This window comes from Cydia amplana, chromosome 6 (assembly GCF_948474715.1).
Source record: "Cydia amplana chromosome 6, ilCydAmpl1.1, whole genome shotgun sequence".
NCBI classification, from domain to species: domain Eukaryota; kingdom Metazoa; phylum Arthropoda; class Insecta; order Lepidoptera; family Tortricidae; genus Cydia; species Cydia amplana.
The window spans coordinates 14,750,051-14,768,428 of record NC_086074.1 but is presented as its reverse complement, the minus strand read 5'-3'; the positions used below and the strand labels follow the sequence as shown (position 1 = coordinate 14,768,428).

Below are 18,378 nucleotides of genomic sequence, written 5' to 3'. Positions count from 1 at the left end.
AGTTTGAAGAACTGGGCCTGAATTTATGTACGAAAATATAATGTCAGGATGAGTAAAACATACCAAAATTTATGAACATACCTATTCAGTCAGTCGGTGATAAATAGATTGAAAGATTGTCCTTGAAAATAATTATACTTAACCTCTTTCATGTATTAAAATTTCTGACCTGTAGGTAATTTGTTGCAAATACATCAACATCGAGTAGTAAATAGTTAAACTTTTTAATACGGATCAAGTGACAATGTGACTGAAATTCTGATTGAACTATCTCTTAGGGTTTTGATCTTATTATAATATGACCTTTACGATCGCTCACACTGATAGGTGCGCGCGAATTACACTCCAAGTTGCGTCAGGGTCGTATTATAAAAATCGTTACTTTTGACACCCACATATCCGATCCATGCCGTATCTTTAGCAAATATTTGACGTATCTTAAAGTTCGAATCAGGCCGTAATTTTACCTTACTGATGCTCCCAAGAATATTACGCCACAGGCTTATGAAAGATAATAAAGGAAACTATATCGATTTTAGCTATTAATATAACCTTGTATTAGGTACCTACACTGAGAATCACTGAAGAGGACTGAAAATAAAGTACTCGGCACAACTTTGCCGCTACCTAATTTGTAGCCGCAAGTTATATTTCGTTATTCTCAAACTTTTACTAGGAGCTTGATGAAGTTGGTACTTGGATATTATATTGTTGTAGACTTATAGGTTTTTAAATTATCTTAGACTTACTTAAATTATCTTATACTTAGAGTAAGAATACTCAAATCAAAATCTAATCAAAATCAAAGTTAAGAGAAGAATGTCCTAGAAATAAGTAGTTTGACTTTTTTTTTTACTAAACATACTTCACAAAAATGTATGTTAAGCCCAGCGTGAGGATAAAGACATTACTTATGTATAATTTTTTTTTCAAGTTTGTTAAGCATTTCACCCTAAAATATTGAATTGAAGATAAACATAGTCTCAACGAATTTATATTTTATTTATTTATTTTATTTTATTTATTTCAATTTACTTTAGTACGAGTACACATTGAAGGAAAAATACTCATACTCATACTCATTTATTTGTAAAGTAATAAAAAAGTATTTGTAAAAATATTCAGGGGAAGCCGGGTAAGAAATATCTTCTCCGTTGTGAAATGACGAGATACCAATCCTCGCCCTCGCTCTCTTAATTGGTTTCTATTTTTGCCATGCTTTCAGATATTTAAGAATTTAAATTAAAAGTCGAGTTAACTGGAGCGTAAGGATTGGGATTGTTCTATGTCATCTCATGAAATCGCAATTATTATACACCTAATAGTGGCCCTGTGAGCTGTAGCTATGGCATACATATTGCGAACCCCATGGCTTTGCCATTTTATTTCTTTTTTAAACTGAATTGACCATAAATTTAACATTTTTACCGAACCTGCTCACAACATATAACGAGAATCAGAAGAGCGATGCGACCTTCAGAGGAGAACAGACCATTTACACCCAACCACCCAACCATTTTACCCAACCTAATACCCAACCTGAAATGAAAGAAGACGCTTCTCGCTCATTCGGTCAGTCACAAAATTATCTTTATCCATTTTAATAAGAACCTAGCACCTCGAATATCATAAGAGTAAACAAAAGAATTTTCCTGGAAGCCTTGAAATGTTGGGTATTTTAAGGACACTTCTATCACCGTGACGTTTACATAGGGCTGTTTTAGCAACGTTTACTCACACATTTATTTAAATATAAAGTGCTTTTGTCAGGGCTTGACCGAGTTCAAAACACGTACATTATTTTGCCAGATAACTCCCATTGGAGTATCGACTCTATTTACCAAGTTCTAAGAGCTACTTCTTTTCGTCGACGAGTTAGTAAAACTCCGACTAGTCGCTGGCAAATAACGAATTGTTTACTACTTTCATGCTCACATATTTCAAGGAAAAATACACTTTAGCATTTGTATTAATCAATTGAAAAAGTTCGAAGTCGTATAAAAGCAAAAGTGATTTGAATAAAAGGCGAAGTTTCAACGAGAATTTCTCAGATAATCTACGTTACGTATTTTCCGGGAAAATATTTTAACGAAAGACATCATAATATTGTGCCATCATTTTTACGCTGGGTGAAAGAGACGTACTTATGCGTACTTAAACCTGGGGTTCCTTTTCCAATGTTTGCCCACGAGGAATGCAACGAGTATATTTTAGATATATAATGAAAGTAAAACCTATTTCTGAAAGCTTAAACCGGTTACTATAAGGAGCCGACTCCAAGAAATACAGCAAAAGTTTTATCTTAAGTAAATTCAACGTTCGCCAACCCTAAAAGAATTACGTTTGTCGATAACATTCGCAAAAGATAATAAAAATCGACTTGATACTGTGTAGGTACGTTATCCTAATGTCGCTAAGTCATGTAAAAAGACAGTCGTGGAGCTGTGAGCACATTATTGTTCTCAACAAATAAAAAGAGACAATAAAAAAATCCAAAACATCACAAGTCTTCACTGCCCCGAAGTAATTTCAAACTTATTTCAACGGATTACAGTCGTTTTTCAAATATCCGTTTCTGAGAAATATACGACGTTGGAATAGAGAAAAGTTATTAGAGTTTATTCTGCTCGCAGTAAATTTTAGAATGTCGTGTTTGAATAAAATATACCTACGTGCCGGGAGCACAAAGATAGTGATTTAATTAGAATAGAGGTTGCTGTAGTGCTCGGGTAACTAAGTAACTAGGTAAATATTGCGGAGCAGACTCCAGATAGCGTTAGTTCTACGTACGTATTTGCATAGTGCTACAAACGACCAGTGCATAACAATGACTGTCAATCTTAATACCCAATGTAAAGTGCTACGTGTCACTCAGTGAGGTAGTCAGATATGTGAAGTCAGACACACGCATAAAAATCATGTCTCTATATTCCTTGATTAATAAGTTCATTTATTCAGGCATAAAAACAGTTAAAGGTAAATAAAGGTAAATATACACTAAAATAAAACTTATAAATTAAAATCAATTAAAATAATACTTGTTGCTCCTGATTATGTAGCCTAATTTCTGGGTGTGTCTTGTGTCGCCTGGTACTTCATGGTTGTTCCAAAATTGTGAACAGTTTTATATATGTATAGCCTAAATATATAAATAACCCATTATTGACTCATGGGCATATTTTGTACCTACAGCGCTTTGACCTCGTTTTAAAATTGCAACGCAATTTAGTCAACTATCTGAGAGAACTAAGATATCGCTAATTCCACACGAATAATAATTGGTTTTTTAATTGAAATCGTAACTTTATTAAGGTGTGGAAAACCACTATTCTATATATGTATCAAATAAATTAAACAGTAACTTAACTTTGTGTGGGACCATCAGTCTTTGAAATTTATATGTCTCTGGTACTACCTATACTACTATTAGGTTACGAAGTAAATACTGTACTTTAGATCCTAGTCGACGTAACTGCCGCTAATATTTAAGGGACATACGACTATTGGCTTTTAGGCGCAAAATAATGTATAGCAAGTTTGGCTAATCTAAATTGGTCGTTATAACCAAATGTCGTCCCTGTTAATTAATATTATGAGATAATCAATGCTGATGTTATACGTAATCGTCTAATACGAATTATTAGTACGTATCATTGCCCACACTGTTAACTGACAATTCGTAAACTTTATTACAAAAGACATAAGGTCCACCTATGGACAGTTAAGAGTGTTACTGTTTATACTAACTTATTCCGCCCACGACTTGTCTGCGGTGTTTGATAAAAACTATCCTTAGTCCTCCCCGGATAATATATAGTATAGTACTAGTAGGGATTAATAAAGCTTTAAAAAAATATGTTTAAATAATTAACAGTCGCAATAAACGCTACATCGTTTTTACTGACAAGAACGAGGCCGAGGGACGGAATTTTTCAGGCAGAAGGGAGTTACCGGTGTATAGGTCGTCGCCCGGCCGCCTGTACATATTTATGGCACAGAAATATAAATAATGAGATAACAAGACAGAGCTATGATTACATAACGCAAGGAAGAAGGCAATCAATACATTTATTACACCTATAACACAGCTGCAGACGACGCCATTTTGAAGTGCTTATTTCCATTATAACATTGTACTAACTACACTGAAATGTTCTACAAAAGTTCGCGTTTTGCTTCGCGAAGTCCACAACTTTCAACTCAACCGTACACACCAACTTGCCAATTGGCATTACGCGAAAACAACATTTATTACAAGCGGGTAGAGATTAAATTAGCTCGCGGTGAAACACCGCTTCCAACTTTGCGCAAATAGACGGAGTTCAAGTTATCTGAAAAGTTATTTAACAAAGTTTCATAGGTTTCCGGGCGATGTGGGAGATTGCGCTTTAAATAGATGGATTAGGGTTGATAATTGAATGGGGAGGGGTCTAAAGATGGCATCTTTCGTATTTGAGGCTTTGGCGTTATCCCATCGAGAGCCGTGACTGTAGAAAGATTTTCCTTCTACAATGGACTGAGTCTGGGACCGGTTACTGAAATGACTTTGTAATGGCGGGCCCAATAAAATGCTCCAATATTACCTTTTTGTTCTATTTAACTGTAAAGGGTATTGTCTTCATAAATTGAGTTATAAAACAAACAAATTGACTGCTTTTAGTACGGAATAATAAGTTTTAAGGCACATTTTCAGTGTTTGGCTACTACCTACACCTACAGGCTTATTTATGTTGTTTTTCAGCAATGTGCAAGTATCAATCCTAGTACGGTACTCATAAATTATTATAGTTCACATAATAATCATCCTACCTAGCTTGTTTTCATTACAAGACAGGCCTACTGAATGAGATAATAAAGTGATAAAATGGTATCGATCGCGTCGTCACCCCGAAGCAAGGTTACTTCGCGTAAGATTAAAATTCCGTTTCTAAGAAGCTATAAGCTCACTTTGTTTATTCTTCTGAGAAAATTAATTCGCATAGAATAATTTCCTGTTAAATGTGTTCCGCCCGGATCTCTCATTCGTGTTTTTGATTGTGAATTATTAATTTGCATATTACTTCGTCTTCTAGCGGAATATTAACATTTTGAGTATGTTTTTGAACACAGCAGCTCACTTCAAGGGCGTTTAAATTATTGATAATATATGAAAATGCATACCTAATGATATCTCAGTTATTTCTCATGAGTCGTCTCACTGCAGTCCGTTATCCAGGCGATTTCCAGACAGTTTGACTCGGAACGAAGGCACAACGCTCACTGATTACACTTCTAATGTTACCACCAACTCGTAAACACTTTTGTCTCAAAACTTTTCACTATCACAACTTTATATCCTTCGAAAAAACTATCTAAACAAAGTTTTTCACTGTCCACCTGTCATTATCAAGGCGTCCGAAGCGATATAGCTCCCGAAAAGTACCTTTAGCGTCTCCTCACAAGCGAAGAAGTAAACACAAATTACAAGAGCATCATCCGGGAAACGTCAGTCTTGATAACACTTCAAAACAATATCACAAATCGGCACAAACACTCTCTGTCAACCAGCTCGCGGTCCCCGGGGCCCTTAAACATCAGCTCCGAGTCAGCATAACGTCTTCCGTCCAACAATATAACCTCAAAACATCTTACTACCACTCCGCGGCCCACAGGAATTAATAAAAAGTTTCTTTATAAAACAAGTGGGTTGTGAGCATGTTCCAAAATGGCGGAACTTTGCGTTAACTTCGGAACGTAGAGCGACGTGAAGTTGTAGGGTGCGCGACTCGCGCGGCTCGCGGTGTAGTTGCGCAGCAACCCCTAACTTTTCTCATAACAACCCTGAGAAAAACTTATTTGTCACACTGCATGTCCGACTAAAACTTTTTTACGGACAATAAAAAGTGATTTTGCTAAACTGTTTATATATAAAAGTAGGTTTGCTTGGATTTTGAATGAGTTAGCAAGTGACGTCGCCGAGAAGAGCTTGCTCACCGGGCGGCGAGCCGCGTAGTCGACAGGGGTTCGGTCGGGGAAAATCAATAACTTACGGCCGGCTCTCTCCGCCGCTCTCCGCGTTTAATCATACACTTTGTGAGCAAAACATTAAAACTTGTCCGTTTGTTTGTCGGAGGCGGATCGTTGTCGATCGCGGCGGGGCGGGGTCGGGGGGTATCGCGGAGCGGCGAGCGAGGCGGGCAGCGGCGGGCCCGGCCGGCGGCGGACTTCGGCGTTTCTGCGAGTTTACTTGGGACAAAGTTTTGCGAGGTGTTCTTACAAAGAAGTTCGGTTTTGTACTGCAACGTGCGGAAGATTGGCGGCGCCCCTCCCCGCGCTAACTGCCGTGCATAACTTTGCTGCATTGTTATCGGCTGGAACGAGTCGAATTAAGAGTACTTTCATAAGTTAGGGCGGGCGTGCGTTGCCCTAGTTTTAAATAAGTTTGGTGGGCACTCGCGGCGCCGCCGCGCAGGCCGCGTACGTTTGCTGTTAATTTTTAAACTAGTTTACTGTATAGTTTGTAGCTTTCTAATAGACCCCGAAGGCTAATCCTATTGTCTATTGTTAAGAAAAACCGCTCGTGCCACGTGCCACAACCACCTGCATAAAAAATCGGTACTTCGGTTACTGAGTGCCGGCGAGTTGAACGCTACAGAACCAGTCTAAAATGTGTCATCGAGATGCGTAACAAAGGCGCGTTATCGGAGAGCGCACCTACACTGGTTTTTTGAGTGTTGGACTAGCCCGCGCTCAGGTGCCAAATAGAATAATTAGGATCCTTTTTTGCAGGTAAGTAGCACGTGCGGTTTTACTGAACAATAGACAATAGGATAAACCTTCGGGGTCTACTAGAAAGCTACAAACTATACTACATGTAACTTCTACGTAAAGGCCGTCAACTCACTTTGCAGTATTTGTGCAAATATGGTGCTACACCTCTCATGTATTTATATAAGTACAGACGTACCTTCTACATAAGTCCAAATACGGAATGAGTACCTATTTGAGCAAATTCAGCAAAGTTAATTTTCTGACTGAATCCCATGGAAGAAATCACTACTTGCATTTATTGTTGTATGAATATTTTGTATATTGTGATAATCTCTCTTAAAGAAAGATTAAAATCGGTTTTAAGAAACCATATTATAAACACTATTAAATACGCAGTAAGTAAGTACTCGACTAAACAACGTCATGTCATTAACATTCAATACACAAACACACCCATTCATACGTAAACATCTCTAAATATAACACAAAGTCACCGGACCTCTTACAAACAAACATCGACCGAAGTGATTTAATTCTGTAAGTAGTGTAAACAAGTTTTGTCCTTAGATGCTTCTCACTTCCCGTCCCACCGACCTAACCCCCCATCAAAACGAGAAAATATCCACCTACACATCTGAAGACCACTATATCTTGAGACGCCCTTCCCCTTTACGTACTTCTAAAAACAGGTGACTGTGAAGATCGAACACTGGATTTTCGGGTCTGCGTTGCGTGGACGCGATCGATCCGCCAACAAATCGGGCTACGAGTCCAGCTTCTCTGGGATTCAAGGAAGCCAGACTTCATCCGAGTCCCGAGGGTCGAGTATTAACAAGTATTTCGAGATAAATAAAGTTATCTGAAACTGTACACGTTTGCTTAATTTTGATAAGCAATTTTGATTTCATGAGTAGGTAGGTACTTACTCGTATTGCTGGTATTACAGGAAATATTTGTTCAGAATTAACCCTTATTGAAGCCATATTTCTTCAAATAATTAGTTCATATTTAACAAACATAAAAATATTAAAGCTCGTTTTATACAAAGCTTACGGTGTGATTGGCATTGGCAATTTATACTTCAGTGAACTGAAGTAAGGATTTTTTTTCTACCAAATAATGCCATGCATGTACATATATTCAAAGTATGTAAAGGAGCGGCACATAAAGTTTAGAATCATTTTATCATTCGCAGTGTATTTCGCTCGTACCTATATAATGTTGGCGCGAGAGAGATGCGCTACAAGCGATATCAAAATGAAATCATATTTAAATTCGAATCCTCCACGTCTTCCTGAGCCGTGCGAAAGAACGCGGGGTTAATAATACTAGATACGTTACGTTTCATAGTAACGTGACTGTACAAGTGTACAGTCAAGTGTAAAAATATCGGTGCATATAACTTCTCAAAAATATGTCCCATAGTTCTTAATGCTCTGACATAAAAGCTATGGGACAAATTTTTGAGTATGATGTGTGCACCCATATTTTTACACTTGACTGTACTAAAAGCACCTACATTAATTGAACCTTAAATGTTCTAATCCCGTTGAAATTATGTTTATTAATGCCTTGTGTCCATGATGGAACACGTGTACGCCTACGGACTAGCGCAGCTTAGCAATGTATAGCCTTAAGAATACTAGAATAAAGCCACATTCGTAATAGGTACCTACTTTTCAATAGGTCGTCTTACAAGTGTCAAAAGTGACGTCTCTTCGAACAAAAACGTCACTTTTAACACTTGTTGGACACTGACATATCCAATCCATATCGTTTTAATATCTAATATTTGACGTATCTTAAAGTTTGAATATGGATATGCTACTTAGCGCTAGCGGTTCGCCAAAAAACGCTGCAAATAATGTTTTATTTGTTGGTGCTTCGGGTCAAATTGTTTCAAATGTCCTAAAGATCAATTGTACCGATTTTCATACCTTTAACAGCATTTTACTGAATTTCGCGGTGTACCGCCAGCGCTAACTCATTGAACAGGAGCGCTACGCTTCTAGCTACGTCGTAGCAACTTCTACGCTTTTATAGAAATGTATGTTCTTGCCGTCTTCTTTATTGCAACTGTACTTCCGTTTTTATATAAGTATGCAAGTCCTCTTTTTTAATATTGTTAGTTTACCTATTATGTACCTATGTTTGCCACATTTACCTACTATTAAAATCGTCGAATAAACCCAATCTAACCAGCAACATTTTCTATTCTATTACGAGTGCTGATTATTATTTTATTGATTTTAGAATTTTTACTAGTATTTCTTTTACTTTTTTATGTAGGTATAGTTGTTAAATTACATTTCAGTAAAAGACAATGAGATCAAGTGCAAAGTCAAATCGAATTAGCCGTCTTCGATAAATCGGGAAACAAAGGATAATAAAAATAACCCGATTAATTAAAAACCTTTATAAGCATCTCTAATATCCTCAAGTCACTTATCGGAAGTCAGAAAAAACTTGCCTGGTGATTGAAAAGAAAGTTATACCTAACAAAATTTTAAATCAATAAGAAACTATAAGCAGACAGCATTTTCTGAACAGGTTTACTGAATCCAATCACAAATGAGCTTACATTTGTTCAAAAAGATTTAAGTCAATTTCTGAGTTTTATCACTATGATCCTTATTACTGGAAGCGTAAGATGTAGTTTCGAAGTAATTTACTTATCAAATATACAGTTTTATAATACGCTTCTCAATAGAGTAGCGGAACATTCTACTACACAAAGCATCGGAAATAGTGTTCGTAGAGAAATATTTATGAAGTTACCTTCCCAGTCGTACAGTCTGAGGAATATGTTAATAAACTTGTATATTTGCATTGCAAACTAATAGTAGTGTTACATTATTTAGCTTTTTCTATCTGTATTATGTTATTTATATACTAACCCCCTTACGTTTACTAAAGTTGACAAGCCGATAATAATCGTTTGTTCCTTTCCATCATACCAATACGTCGGAAAGGGACAAACGATTATTATCGGCTTGTCAACTTTAGTAAACGTTTATGAATAAGGGGGTAAATACGTACATATCAAAACGTATTTTAAGTCGAAAAACAATATAAGATATGCGACATATTAAACATGTCGCATATGTCGCCACGTACAGCGGGATGCAAATTGCATGGACACATTATCCTACATCAACATATTATTAACTTTATTTCGTGAGGTGTAGCATAAATAATTTGTATTGAATTTACCGACAAAACGAACAGTACATTCTAGCTTCATCCTCCTAAACTTAAAATAAGAAGGTACTCTGTCGCTTTAAGTTATCCGTACATTCGTTACAAATAAGTTAAAGCGTCACTACGTCACATACATTCCGTTAAAACGACATAGTACCCTACTAAAGCGCACACATGTTTTCCCTTAACAACGTGTTTTAACACTGAAAGACCTCAAGTGCCATTAATATACGTTTTAAACACGACCTAGTCAATTCGACATAAGAAGCATATACACTTGAAACATGAACTGATAATTCAGAGAAAAAATGTCGGTTACTCCCTTTTGCCCTTTGGCTGTCAGAATAATTTTGCTGAAGAAAACCTGGCTTATTCCGAGTCGCTTTTATTTGCGTCGTCGGCAATATCGTCAGTTTTAAGAACGTTCCACGTTCCAGAAATGGACTATCCGAATCGAACGGCACAGTTTGTTGAGGTAGCTAAAGTGTACTTTTACAAGTAATTTGTAACAATTTTGGTAGATTGTTTTCTAATAGATTCAGTTGTAATCATCTTAGCAATTGCCAAAAAAGACATCGCATATGCAGAAACAAGGTTAAAATGAAGTAAGGTAAACGTACTGGTGCTCAACGCGGTCCCAGTACATGTCATCTTGAAAATTAATTCATTGTCAATAGAGGTAACAGCAGGGTGCCATCTATTGGGCATTAGCATGTCGAGCACTAGTACGTTTACCTTATACTTGAAGGTACGTCACTTTTAACGCATCCTTTTTAGGGTTCCGTAGCCAAATGGCAAAAAACGGAACCCTTATAGATTCGTCATGTCTGTCTGTCTGTCTGTCCGTCTGTCCGTGTATGTCACAGTCACTTTTCTCCGAAACTATAAGAACTATACTGTTGAAACTTGGTAAGTAGATGTATTCTGTGAACCGCATTAAGATTTTCACACAAAAATAGAAAAAAAACAATAAATTTTTGGGGTTCCCTATACTTAGAACTGAAACTCAAAAAATTTTTTTTTCATCAAACCTATACGTGTGGGGTATCTATGGATAGGTCTTCAAAAATGATATTGAGGTTTCTAATATCATTTTTTTCTAAACTGAATAGTTTGCGCGAGAGACACTTCCAAAGTGGTAAAATGTGTGTCCCCCCCCCCCTGTAACTTCTAAAATAACAGAATGATAAAACTAAAAAAAATATATGATGTACATTACCGTGTAAACTTCCACCGAAAATTGGTTTGAACGAGATCTAGTAAGTATTTTTTTTTAATACGTCATAAATCGCCTAAATACGGAACCCTTCATGGGCGAGTCCGACTCGCACTTGGCCGCTTTTTTCGTTAAGGTACCTTTTGTATTAAGTCAATTAAAAATAAACCCTGTCAGCTGAGGCGTCAAAAAACAAACGGTCCGGTTGATATCTCATACGGTCCTGTTGATGATCTAAATAGTTTAGACGCTACGATGAAACTACACACGACACAACATAACCATCATATACATACCCTGCTAATATCGCATAAAAATAGTAAAAAAAATGATAGACATTCTCTATTAAAATTTCCAAAGGCATTGAAAGTGTCACGAAGAAGCGGAGGCAATTTGTTAAATGTTTACTTTGAACCGTTGGAACAAACTCCGTTTGTTTGAAATTATACAGCCATTCATCAGACTGATATAGACAATTATTCGGGTCGTTTATATATTGTAAGTGGCTTTCCTATGCATTAATTTATTCGGTAATTTATTTAAACTTACACGCTTTCCCTCTTCCGTTCATTATTTCGTGACAAGTGACAATCTTTAACCCTTTCACGGCCCGTATTATATTATTAACCCTTTAAATATATATTCTTAAAAACCTTAATTAATTATGTATCGCCCCATGAGTTAGGGCGGCTTAAAATAAAATCGGCTCTGGTTTATTTTGAGAAGTTAATAATAAAACGGCTTTATGGACTTTTGAAGCAGGAAAAGGCTTTTAAGGTACATTTGATGAAGAAAATGGCTACCTATAGAATTTTAACTTCGCTCTATTATCGGACAGATTACAGTAACAGGTATTGTGATAGCTACTCCAAAAATAAATTTTATATTTATATATTTTTTATTTTTTTTATATTAGGGGACATCTTACACAGATCAATCTAGCCCCATACAAAGCAAAGCTTATACTTATGGGTGCTAAGCGACGATATACAACTTATATAGATAAATACATACTTATATACATAGAAAACAAACACCCATGACTCAGGAACAAATATTTGTGTTCATCACACAAATAAATGCCCTTACCGGGATTCGAACCCGGGACCATCGGCATCACAGGCAGGGTCACTATCCACTAGGCCACACCGGTCGTCGAGTATCAGTTTTAAGACCAGGGCCTGATGGGATGATTGTATGTTGAGATACTACGCATTCATATTATGTAATAAATATAACATATATCTACGCCTCCGCGTATCCGATGCATAATTAGTCAAATGAATTATTGACTACGCTCGTATGTATTGTATGTGTCGGGTCAAAGTGACATTCAGGCAAAGTTAAATGAGACCCTGAAACTTCAATTAACATAATGTAGGTATGTGAGCTGAAACTTCACATACATTATGTAAGTTGGGTGACAGTGCAATATTATGGTACCATCGAGCTGATATAATGATAAACACAGGAGGTGATATAGGAACTCTGTAATAAAACAACGCAATCTAATTGTATTTGGGTTTGTTAGAATTGTCTCGATGAGTATCAATTTGCCTGTTGAAAGCCAGCCAACAATAAAAGCTCGTATTGAAAATGATATTTATTTTGTCCGAAAATATTCAAACAGTCTCACAGTTTGGCGCTCGAGAAAAACCCATCTAAAAGTGAAAAATTAAACAGGCAACGCAAAATCTCCGCGAAACCACAGACATGCAAATATGACATGCCGGCAGTTTATTAAGATCTCTATTTATAGTGAGACGACAGTGAGAGGCCGTCGGAATCTATTAAGGGGATTATGGTGCAGCAAGACGAGGGTCGCACGTCTCATACGAGGGTTGCTCTCACACCGAACAGAGAGTGAAACGCGAACGATCATGTTTGCGGCACTTTCTTTTGTCATCGTTTGACATAGTTGTGAATATCAGCGGTATCATGGTCGCATTTTTATCACTTGTCATGTCATGCGTCACTTTCGCACTTACATACTTGTTAGAACATGACAGGTATGATGACAGGTGATAAAAAAACCGACCATCTTAGTCCTACTGATGGACTGACAACCAAACCAACGACGAGTTTTAACGTATAAGGAGAGAAGTTTTTTGAGAACCATAAAAAATCGAAGACGAAAGATGCGTGGACAGAACGACTTTATCAAAAAACATCGTAGTAAGGAAGAGCTGAAGCAAAGAGGAAGAAGGAGAGACCACGGGGAGCATACACATGAATCGAGCAGAGGAAAAACTCAACGTCGTGTCGTGTCAGGCTACAGAGAACCAACAAACCAACATACCTAAATGGAAATCACTCCACCGACAAAAGTCTAAGGGCTCATTTAGATGGTGCGAGAACTCGCATGCTAGTTTCATTACATTGCTTCATTTGATCGGTCGGCTAAATTGACGTAACCTCAATGGTCCGCAATGTAACTAAAATCGTATACGAGTTCGCGCGCCGTCTAAATCAGCCCTAACCAGGCGTGGCTCACTCCGCGATTTCGTCGCTTTGCTACAGGTAGCTAAAAGTACATCCGTTCCGCCCCAATTTCGGGGAAAGCCATAAGCTGCGCGTGGCGCTGTCGCCACCTAGCGGCCATATCTGTGCTGATCGTAACAGACGCGTTTTGTTAGAGAGTGAGTCTTCTGTACTTAGTACTATTATTTATTCTGTGCCCTAACTCTTAAAATATGATGATGATGTCAGAGTTGTATTAATAAGTTAGCTGTATTAGGCTTCGTGTTTTGAGGTAGAGTGATACCTTTTTTATTACCATATATGTACAATTCACTATAACATTTAGGTACCTAGTCGTTTTATGCATTTAAACATCTGTCGCATACGATTTTTTTCATTTGACAGTAGGATCATGTAATGCCACTAACTTAAGTTATACGGCTTCTGCATGCTGCATTCGCACAAATATAGCTATAGACTTAATTTAAACGCACTCTAGCATAAGTAGGTATTTGCGACAGCGACGGTGTAAATGATATCGCTCTAATCCTCTGTCGGCTAAATTATTTATGCATTTAGAGGGATTTACTCTTAATATGAGGTGTAGCCGCGCGGTCACGACTTCCCGGCGCTTGAAAAGTTAATTAGCAGCCTATAATTAAAGTTGCATCCTACTGGAATCAGCTGCCTTGCCTTTTTAAAATGGTATGGAATGAGATTATTTTAAGCCAAATGGCGCATTCAGAGTAAATAGGACAACTATGAGATTTTCCTATACTATAAAATTCGATCGGCAGCGCCGCAGAGCGACATTCGAAATATCTTTAATATTGAATTATTAGTTGACCCGTTCAGCGGTAATCATGACACAGGTCATTGCGCCTCTAACTGCCGTATTCGAACTTCAAGATATTCACAAGAGACGACACGTACTAGATCTATTCTAGATACGTTATAGTTTAGATTTCAACTAGTTCTCTTTTGCAGCGCAATTCGGGCAACTAATGTCACTTTTACGATAGATCGTGTTAGATATCTATTAGATGTGAATTAGATCTCTAAACAATCTCTTGTGGAAATCGTTCAAGAGTATCTCCAGAATCGCGCAAATGTCAAATTTGACAGGTTAGATCTTAAACATATCGCTATCGTATCTTGGCGATGTCTTAATAGATGTCTATTACACGGTTTTCTGTGCTATTACACAATCCGAATCGGGCTCTAAGATGCATTTTTGCTTGATACCGGAAAAATCATGATACGAATATGGGCTACGACGCCTACGACGTAGCGTTACGTGCGTAGCTGTATATTATTAATAGTGCGAACGAGAGGCGCTGCGACTGGCTGCGAGTAATATCAAAATGACACAAAATTTTACGCGGAGTTTTACAACAGCTTCTGAGCCATTCAGTAGGGCTAAGATGATCGGTTTTATCACCTGTCATCATGCTTGTCCTGTTCTAACAAGTATGTAAGTGTGAAAGTGACGCATGACATGACAAGTGATAAAAATGCGACCTTGATACAGCCGCAGATCTAAAAGTGAGTAAGGTACTTAAGAAAAAAGATTAATTTAAACCTCGTACTTTTATGAAGTAGGGAAATATCATGTATGAGACGTAATTATGAACTCCTTTACATAACTCACTTAGGTTCCAATAAATAAATTACTTACACGATTGTACATTTTCATAGGTATTTAAACGAATTCCACATTCCATAATTATTTAAACAAAAACATTGAACTAAGTAAGGTATTCAAGAAAACAAAACAATCACACAATTATCCTTTGTACTACTCGAGTCGACAAGAGAGCCATTGACAATCGAGTCAGTGTATCCAGTTCGCAGACTCCGGAAATTGGTGTCGCGATTTCACTATTTTCTCGAAGTTTCTGTCGGTAAAGGATTATTGGGTAAATGTTTCCACGTGATATTAACGTCTTTTGAAGTCAAACAATGTGGAGGTAAAATAGAATAAGTAGATAATTATCTGTATACTTATGCGACTGGCATACGCGGCGCGCTCATTCTTTCTTCCGTGGGGCATACTGATTTTTTATTACTTGTCAACATTTTGCCTAATTCTTTTTATAGGTATTATGATAGTCTGATAATAAAGGCACTTTCCGTTAATTATAGTCTTAGTTTGTTTTGCTTAGCTTAGACTAGGTATTACTTACGTTCGTTCTATTAGGCAGGCATTGCAGTTTGTACTTGTTGGTTTATAGGTGTGCAATAATAATAATAATTATTCTTTTATTATTATAAGCCTATACAGTGTCTCACCTAGGCAAATGCCCCCCCCCCCCTCGATCTCCACTCGTCTCGGTCTTGAGCAATCTCCCACTAATCGTTGAGATATGCGTCCAGGTCGTCCTGCCATCTCCGTCTGGGCCTACCAGATCCTCAATTATGCAATAATAGTGCCTAAAATATGAAGTATAATAATTTTATATTCATCAAAAATCGAATTAAGATTGTAAGTTTGTGTAAATACTTATTGGAACCGCTAAAATACAGCTGCAAACGCTTTGTTCAGTAACTTACGATTTCAACCCTTCGTCTGCTCGTCTTCACATTGTGCGTGACTTATGTTGTACGTGTCGCCATTTTCTATCACCGTCACGTTACCTGGAAGCCAACACCAATTATAAAGTTATACAATCTAACCAAGAAGCATTAAGTGCCTGCAAAATTATGGGACTTACTCCCTTATAGATGAATATATTGTTTGAATAGCGTCACAAATTGCATTACGTCTCAGTGCTTTGGTTGATTGACATTTTGTTTCAGGTGTAACAATGTACCGTGTTATTGTTATTTTGTAAAGGTTTGTGGTATTGTGGAGGTGGTGATGTGATAATAGAATTTTGTGTTAATTACTTTGCAGCAAAGCGTTTTTAGGTGTTTGCTCGTCCTTTTAATATGAGAATGAATATATGGAGCTGTGACACTTTGTTGCTGATGGAGACATTATATTAACCGATTTCAACGACTTGTTTTGAAGTGGAACTTAAAAAAATAAGACTGATAAGAGCAATGCATTTTTAAGTACAATAAACTTGAAGATACACGCACAATCAATAATACAATGTTTAAACTTCTAAACAGTTTCATAATACATATATAAAGATACTGTTAAAAACCGTGAGTATCTTTTGCTGTTGAACAGTTCCTTTCTTACATTAAAATGAAAATTGACATCTGAACAAGAAAATCCTATCAAACACTAATCAAAGTACTTACCTACACATTACTACAAGTCTCGGTTGTATAAAGACGTTTAAAACAAGTTAACCACTGACCACAAACCGCTGTAAACAAACTGGATTCTTACCAAGCGTATTAGTGGATATTTTATCATCAGACCCTTATTTTTGATGCCGGGCTCTGCGGACGACTTAGCAAAGTTACGAAAGCCTCAAAGGTGGTTTTCTGTAACGAATAACTTAAAAGTTTTACCGGAGCTAACATTGGATAAAGAAATCCAGCAGACCACCGAGATATCTGTTTAGACGACAACGGTTTCACTCACTTGAATTTTTAGTGTTTATTGGCGACATGTTTATACAATATGTAAACATAACAGTTTAGAATATGTCTCACGAAAGTTTAATATTGAGCCAATATCATGATTATCAATTATTACACAGAATTCAATCAGTATAAAGAATTCTTGGCATTGAAAGTGTTAAGCAGTACAAGTGGGCAGCGTGCCAAATAATTAATATGTAAGTACTTAATTGCGGTGTTTATTTATGTCATCAATGAAAAAAATGTATGCGTCAATTACATAAATCTCCCATCACACTTTCTGATGAAACATGGCATAAGTTTTGACACTAATTTATACGCACTCAGTACGGCTACCATCAGTTTGGCACTGACATAAACGCCGTCGAGAACGTAGTTTACTTTCTATTCATCTCGCTCGTACTCGCATATTAGTGCAAACGAAATGTATAGAAAGTAAATTACGTTTACGTAAGTGACTCATGGTACGGGCTCAGGAGGTCTAAATTACGTTAAAAGGTATCGAAAGTTAAGTATTTTTTGTAAATCAAATCATAAAGTTAGGTTAGGTTTAAAGTAATAATATTACCACATTTCAGATGGTTAATACGTGAATGCAGACCCTTATTTGAGCCTATTGTAGGTTTGTTAACTGTGGTATCCTAAGACCCCTCACGCCAAGGGGCTGCTTATACGTGGCCAGATTATAATTCCGAACAAAAATCCAACATAAAATAATACCTACAAGCTTCATGAATTACTTTTTATAAGAATAACTAGCGACCCGCCCCGGCTTCGCACGGATTAACAAATTATACACAAACCTTTCTCTTGAATCATTCTATCTCTTTAAAAAAACCGTATCAAAATCCGTTGCGTAGTTTTAAAGATCTAAGCATACAGACATAGACAGACGCGGGAAGCGACTTTGTTTTATACTATGTAGTGATTTTACATCGTTCACTCTTTATCTTTCTCACTTAAATCGATGTACCTAGATTATAATCCCTCTAGATCTGGATTTCTAAGCCTATGTAAGGCCTAAGTAGTTTAAAACTATTCCTCGATATTATTCTTAATTTCATGGACTATTTTTAGAAACACTAACACTGTATATTAGCCAATTAAATAGTACATAAACTGTCATATGTTTTTCAAATGAAAATCTTTAAAACACCCATTAAAAAAGACGCCAGAAGCTTGTCGGCCAAACAAGGAGTGTACGTAGGCGC

The 18,378-nt window shown here is 36.9% G+C and overlaps 1 protein-coding gene across 1 annotated transcript in view; it reads right to left on the bottom strand.

Annotated features, from left to right (window-relative positions):
* Nucleotides 1–6,471, bottom strand: part of LOC134648967 (uncharacterized) — a 222,827-nt gene extending 216,356 nt beyond the window's left edge. Inside the window, exon 1 of the mRNA XM_063503638.1 lies at nt 5,161–6,471. The gene's annotated coding sequence lies outside the window, so the exon portion shown is untranslated. The remainder of the gene's footprint in view (nt 1–5,160) is intronic.
* Nucleotides 6,472–18,378: the final 11,907 nt, after the last annotated feature.